Below are 6,685 nucleotides of genomic sequence, written 5' to 3'. Positions count from 1 at the left end.
CCATCTTTCTACTCTCCCAACTCTTTTTGAATTCTTTAAGACCGATTCTATAGGAATTCTTGTAAGGACTTTAATTTTGTGGGTTTGGAAATAGGTTTGTAACTTTCGTGATGTGTAAAACAATGACAGTATCAATTTTTCAATCTTTGGGTAATTTTTCTCCGCGAAGCTAAGGGTTTTGCTGACGTAAAAGATTGGTTTCTCTAGCCCTCGTCGTTCCGAAGTAAGACGGCACTAAGAGTGTTTGGTATTTCCGCGAGACAAAGCAACAGTTCCTCTCTGGGTTCTGGTTTTTATAAGATGGACAATTTAATAAGGTACTCCTTGAAAAAGCGGGGGTCTAACAACACCACCCAATATTTCGCTTAGCAATCTGTAGAGACAAACTCAAATATACTTTTAAGAGAATCAACAAGACTCAATCAATTAAAAGTACATCAACGAGTTTATATCTCTCTCTCTTGATTTGATTTCCTCAAACAGAAACTGCGAGTACTAATCAAATACAAGGAATAACTTGGATGGTACCAAAGACCAATATCCAAGGATCAATCAATGACAACCAACAACCAAAGGTTGGATTACACTAATTGATGATCTAACGCACAAACTGTATTATTTCAATTATAAAGATAAAACAATATAATGCGGAAACTGAAATAACACAGACACCAGAAATTTTGTTAACGAGGAAACCGCAAATACAGAAAAACCCCGGGACCTAGTCCTGATTGAACACACACTGTATTAAGCCGCTACAGACATTAGCCTACTTCAAGCTAACTTCGGACTGGACTGTAGTTGAACCCCAATCAGTCTCCCACTGATACAAGTCACAGTTATACTCCCTACGCCTCTGATCCCAGCTGGATACTGCGCACTTGATTCCCTTAGCTGATCTCACCCACAACTAAGAGTTGCTACGATCCAAAATCGCAGGCTTTGACAATAAACAAATCTGTCTCACACAGACAAGTCTATCAAAGGATCAATCTGTCTCCCATAGAAAAACCCTAAAATTTTTGTTCCGTATTTTGATAATAATCAAGGTGAACAGGAACCAATTGATAATCCGGTCTTATATTCCCGAAGAACAACCTAGATAAATCAATAACCTCACAACAATCTTAATCGTATGGTAGCGAAACAAGATGTTGCAGAATCACAAACAATGAGATGAAGATGTTTATGACTACTTTTTATATCTTGCCTATCGTAGATATTAATCTCAAGCCAATCAATCTGATTGTACTCGTATGATAGAATATGCAAGATCAGATCACACAATTACGATAAAGTAGTATAGGTCTGGCTTCACAATCCCAATGAAGTCTTTAATTCTTTAACCTGGTTTTAGAAGAAGAAAACCAAAGGTTAAAGGAGAAACGACTCTAGAACCCAAACTAGTATCACACATGAGGTGTGGGGTTTAGTTTTGCAGAGTTTCTAGATGTCCCCTTATATAGTCTTTCAATTCAGGGTTTCGCCTTGGTCACAAATCAAACAATATCCACAGTTAGATGAAAACCTTATTTAGATTCAAACTAATATTTCTCAACCGTTAGATCGAAAACTTAGCTTGTTATACACAAATGAAATGCACGCTTCTAGGTTTGTTAACCGTACCCAAACGTGTACATTGTTGGTTCAACAATATTTAACCAAAAGGTTATCCATATGAGCATTTGATAACCAACCATATTCTTACTCACCATAACTAGTTCAAACGACTCAAATGAACTAGTTAGATATTTGTTCAATTAATTTCAAGGAAATCTTATGTACTACACAAGACACAATTGAAGCAAATATGATTTGATTCACTCGAATCTGTTCATGAACTTTACAACCACGGTTTGTAAATTGCATTCCTTAGTCTTTATAAGTTTAAGTTCAGAAATCATCTTCAGATATGTAACTTTATTAAGTTCACACACTAGGTTCGCGTACTTAAGCAACAGGGCAGAGTTTACAAAATCCAACAGAAAATCTCGACAAAGACTTTCCTCCGGTTCGCAGACTGGGTTCGCGGACTGGTACTCACGCAACAAGTTTGTCAACTCCAGCAGAATTTCTCTGGATGAGAAGTTCGGCAGTTCGCGGACTGAGTTTGCGGACTTGGAAACAAGCCATTTTTCCGGTTTCTCTTGATCAACAAAGTTCGTAAACTTTGGTTCAAGGGATAGGACTTATGCACATATCTGTTTCCACAAAAATACTTATGTCCATCATTGGTTATGTAATCTAAACTCTCATTCCAACCATTGAAACATTCTTAGAGGACGTTATATAGTTGTTACACCATTTCTCGTCAAATCAATTTTCAAAGTGATTGAAACATATCATGACTTACGTCACTAGGTAAAGATAAACATGGTCGAAGCGAAACTCTTACCAACACATATTTTGAGATATAGATAGGCGAGGTATACTCGGCTCGAAATACCAAATGTGTATAATCTAAGTCTATATATAGCATACGACTTTTTATTTCAAGAAGTAGGAGATAGAGTAGATAGACTTTTGAGTGACAGATAAGTTCAAGTCTTCACATATCTTTCTGTCGAGAAGTTCCACCGGTTCCTTGAGTAGTTCTTCTTCTTGTATGATGAACCGCCATGAAGTCCTTGAGCTCAACTACACTTTCTATCCTAGTACGAGACTTATCTATAGTAGACTAGAAATCAAGACTTATAGTTTTTATCACTAAACATGCTTGAGATAGCAACGCATGCGAGTTCGACCGAGCAATGCTCTAACACTCCTTTATACCCTTCAACGCTTCTTCACGCTCTTGCGTCCATGCGAACTTTTCTCTTTTCTTCAAAATGTCAAAGAAGTGATTACATTTGTCTGAGGATCGCGAGATAAATCTTCCCAAAGCTGCTAACTTCCCGTTTAATTTTTGTACGTCTTTTATGGTGGCGGGTGAGGGCATTTCTAGTATAGCCTGGACTTTTGCTGGGTAAACTTCTATGCCTTTTCGTGAAACTATGTGTCCCAGAAACTTCGCTGATTCCACCCCAAAGATGCATTTTATTGGGTTTATCTTCATTTTGTATTTCCTCATTTGTTCAAAGATCTCCCTCAAGTCTTCCACATGATCCCCTGAATCCTTTGTCTTGACTAGCATATCATCCACATAAACTTCTAACTTTGTGTGTACCCACTTGGCGATAATTTTCTCCACCATCCGTTGATATGTCGCCCCACATTTTTCAATTCAAATGGCATCCTTGTGTAACAGTACAACCCTCTAGGAGCGAAGAAAGCCGTGTGTTCCTGGCCTTCTTCAGCCAATGGTATTTGATTGTATCCACAATACCCATCCATGGATGACAACCTTTTGTATCCAAATGCTGACTCCACCGTCTGTGGGATATTTGGTAGTGGAAAGCTATCTTTGGGGAACACGGTATTCAGGTCGCTAAAATCAATACATATTCTTATTACATTGTTCTTCTTGGGCACGATTACCATGTTCGCAATCCAATCTGGATATTTTTCCGGCCTTATGATTCCTGCATCCATCATCTTTTGAAGTTCCTTATCAATTTGCTCATAATATGTTGTGGCGATCTTCCTTATTCGTTGCCTGATTGGCTTGATTGCCGGATCTAGATCTAATCTATGACATGCCACTCGTGGATCAATTCCTGGCATTTCCTCCATGCTCCACGCAAATATGTCACCATATTTTTTTAGCAATTCAACTAGCCTCGCTTCTTCTTCTTTGTCCATTGTCATCCCAATTTTTAGGATCTTGGGTTCATCGTCAGTCCCTAAGTTTACGTCCTTTGTTGGTTCTACCGCAGCAAAATTCATGACCGGTTCTCCTAGTGGTGTCGGCTCCTTTATCGGTTTCACAAGATCTCCCTCTTCTTCTGGTATCTCCCTGGGTATTTCCCATCATTCTTTAGCTCTTTCCATGTATACCCTTAGCTCGTCCTCTTTTTTCAGCTCGAGTATTTTCTTCTTTCGTCCCTTCTTCCTTTTCAATCTTCCTTCGTAATTCTCAATGTCCTTCTCATCATATTCTTCCGCGTCTTCGTTGTTTCCACGCATCTCACCAATCCCACTGGGCATGGGGAATCGTAACAATTGGTGGTAGGTTGACATGACTCCCTTTATCCTATGGATCCATGGTCGGCCCATGAGGGCGTTTTAGGGTGACTCCACATACACCACGCAAACAATAACTATTGTTTCTAATTCTCCTGCGAGGATCCTCACTCATATCTCACCTTTTGGTTTCGTTGCCAACCCATTGAATCCGTAAAGTGTATATGTCGATGGTATCATGTCAGAATCCTCATACCCCAGGGATCTGAACATATGGTAGAAGAGGACATCTACCGAACTCCCCATATCTATCAAAACTTTGTCCACAACCCACATTCTTCGTTTGCTTTCTTCTTCTAACGAATGTTTACAAATGGTCAAGGTGATGGCCAATGAATCCATATGCTGAGCCCCTCCTTTTGGTGCATCCCGTGCTGAAAATGATATGTCTCTCATTTGCCATTCTTCTGGTGGATCTTTCTTTTCTACTGGAAATATCTCGTTCCCTTCGTAATCCACCTTGTATATCCTTGAGAGCACGTTATCCTGGAAGTTGAGGAAATCTTCCTTCGAATGTACTACAAAATTGAAGCCAAACGACTTCCCTCCTTGGTCTGCTTTGACTTGATGTTGTCCCGTCAGGTCTTCATAATAATGTTGAGACCTTCTACGTAATGTGGGAGTTTTCCCTGTTCCATGAGGTGAAATATGATCTTCCTAACACTCCTGCAATTGTTCGTATGATGTTCATGAAAACTATGATATCTGCATAACTCGTGACTCTTCCTAGGAGTTGGTTCTCTTCCCAAATTTGGTGGTGTTGGAATTTCCTCAGTCACTATCACTTCCTCCCATATCCTCTCCACAGTTGTGTTAAGCTTTGGGAATTCTAACTCTGTCCTAGCGTTTACTCCTTGCTTCGTTGGATTTATGTTCCTCAGCTGGTGTCCTTCGTCTTTATCACTTCGCGACTTTAGATCCTTCTGCGAGGATTTTTCCCGCTTTCGGTCAACCCACTTCAGCTCTCCTTCTGATGTTGTTTTCACCATAGCGGTCAACATAACCTTATTCTCCATCCATTGCAACTTGTCTTGTCTTTGCGAATTTCCCATCTGAATCCGCAATCTTCGCAGCTCTCGTAAGATTTCGTGGTCCATTACCCCTCTTACCGATTCATCAATATCTCTTTCTCGCTCATTGCTTTCGCTTTCCTCCTCACGCCTCCTTCCTTCTTCGTATCTTAGCTTATGATTTTCCGTTCTCGCCTCCACTAACATCCTTCTTAGGTCTCTTTCCCGGTCATATCCTTTTAGCAACCTTTTTTTCTGCATTCTCCGTTCGTCATCTTCTTCGTAATCTTCGTAGGGACTCTCCTCCCCATACATGGTCATTTCTGATATGAAGTTGTTATCATTTATGAACTAGCGTTTTCTTCTCGCGAGATTCCAACCTCCATTTTGCTGCCACGTTCGTATTCCTCTCGTTTTGTCTGACTGCCTCGTTTTGCAGTTCCTTCTTGCCACTCCGGCTGGTACTTCACTCGCCCCTTATCTCGACGGATTGCTTTACTCGGTTTTTCCGATATCATTTCTTTATTACCCTCATTCCCCTCCACTTCTTCTCGATTCGTTTCCCCTTATGTAATAGCCCAGACTTTCACGATTTGAGATGGTTCCGTCATGGATTCATCCTCTACACTCTTCTTGCCTTTACGTTGCCTTATGACTTCTCGTCTTTCATCTGCTATGGGAGTTTCTCCCTTCTCCCCTTTCTTCAGGGCTTCCTTCCAACCGCTTTCTCTTCCTTATCGCCGTTAGGGGTTCCACTCGTCTTTCTTTTCCTACCATCGTTCAACTCTTGTTATGTCTGTTTTTCCTTCTGCCGCCTCACCGACTTTCTCTTTCAGATATTAGATCTTTATACACGACTAAATCACTAACTCTACAGAACTCTCTGCACAAAACAACTCGCCTAGATTTCAAACTATTACAACCTTAAAATGGTTTTATTTTCTCACAAACTCTTAGATGAGGATAAACCCCAATCTAAGTTCCTTGTTTCTGGACGCCAAAATGTAACTACTAGAAACCCAATAGCACACCCACAATGATAGTATCCAAGATCTATGACATACTAAGTAATATAAACAAAGAAATCTTTATTGATGAATCATTCAAAGTGACAAAGATACAAGTTCTTGAATACAAGGAAACCATAATCTCACTCTAGGCTTAGCTCTCTCACTCTCCCAAAATCCGATCCCTTAAATCTTTCCCAAGGACCTCTATTTATAGGCCAACCAACCCAATTGGTGTACAACTCACTTTACCTCGCTACGTTCTCGCGGAGGTGCCTTATACTTCGTCCAGACCATTTTTCATAAAGTTTTTCCCCTTCTTTCCCCTTCTTTCGCTATTCTCACATGGGCTTTTCGGGACACCTGTCTCTTTTCTTGCTCCATAATTTATCTACTTCGTGGCTTGTCTTCTCATCCAAGTAATCTTACTTCGTCCTTTTCTACTTCGCGGCTAGTATCTTGTAGGGTACTCCACTGATCCTTCATAGCCCATATTCCCCTAGGAGATTACTTCGTGATGAAACACTATCTCGCACATGGTTTTTA

Source organism: Papaver somniferum, chromosome 2 (genome assembly GCF_003573695.1).
Source record: "Papaver somniferum cultivar HN1 chromosome 2, ASM357369v1, whole genome shotgun sequence".
Lineage (NCBI taxonomy): Eukaryota > Viridiplantae > Streptophyta > Magnoliopsida > Ranunculales > Papaveraceae > Papaver > Papaver somniferum.
Note: the sequence above shows the minus strand (reverse complement) of the source record.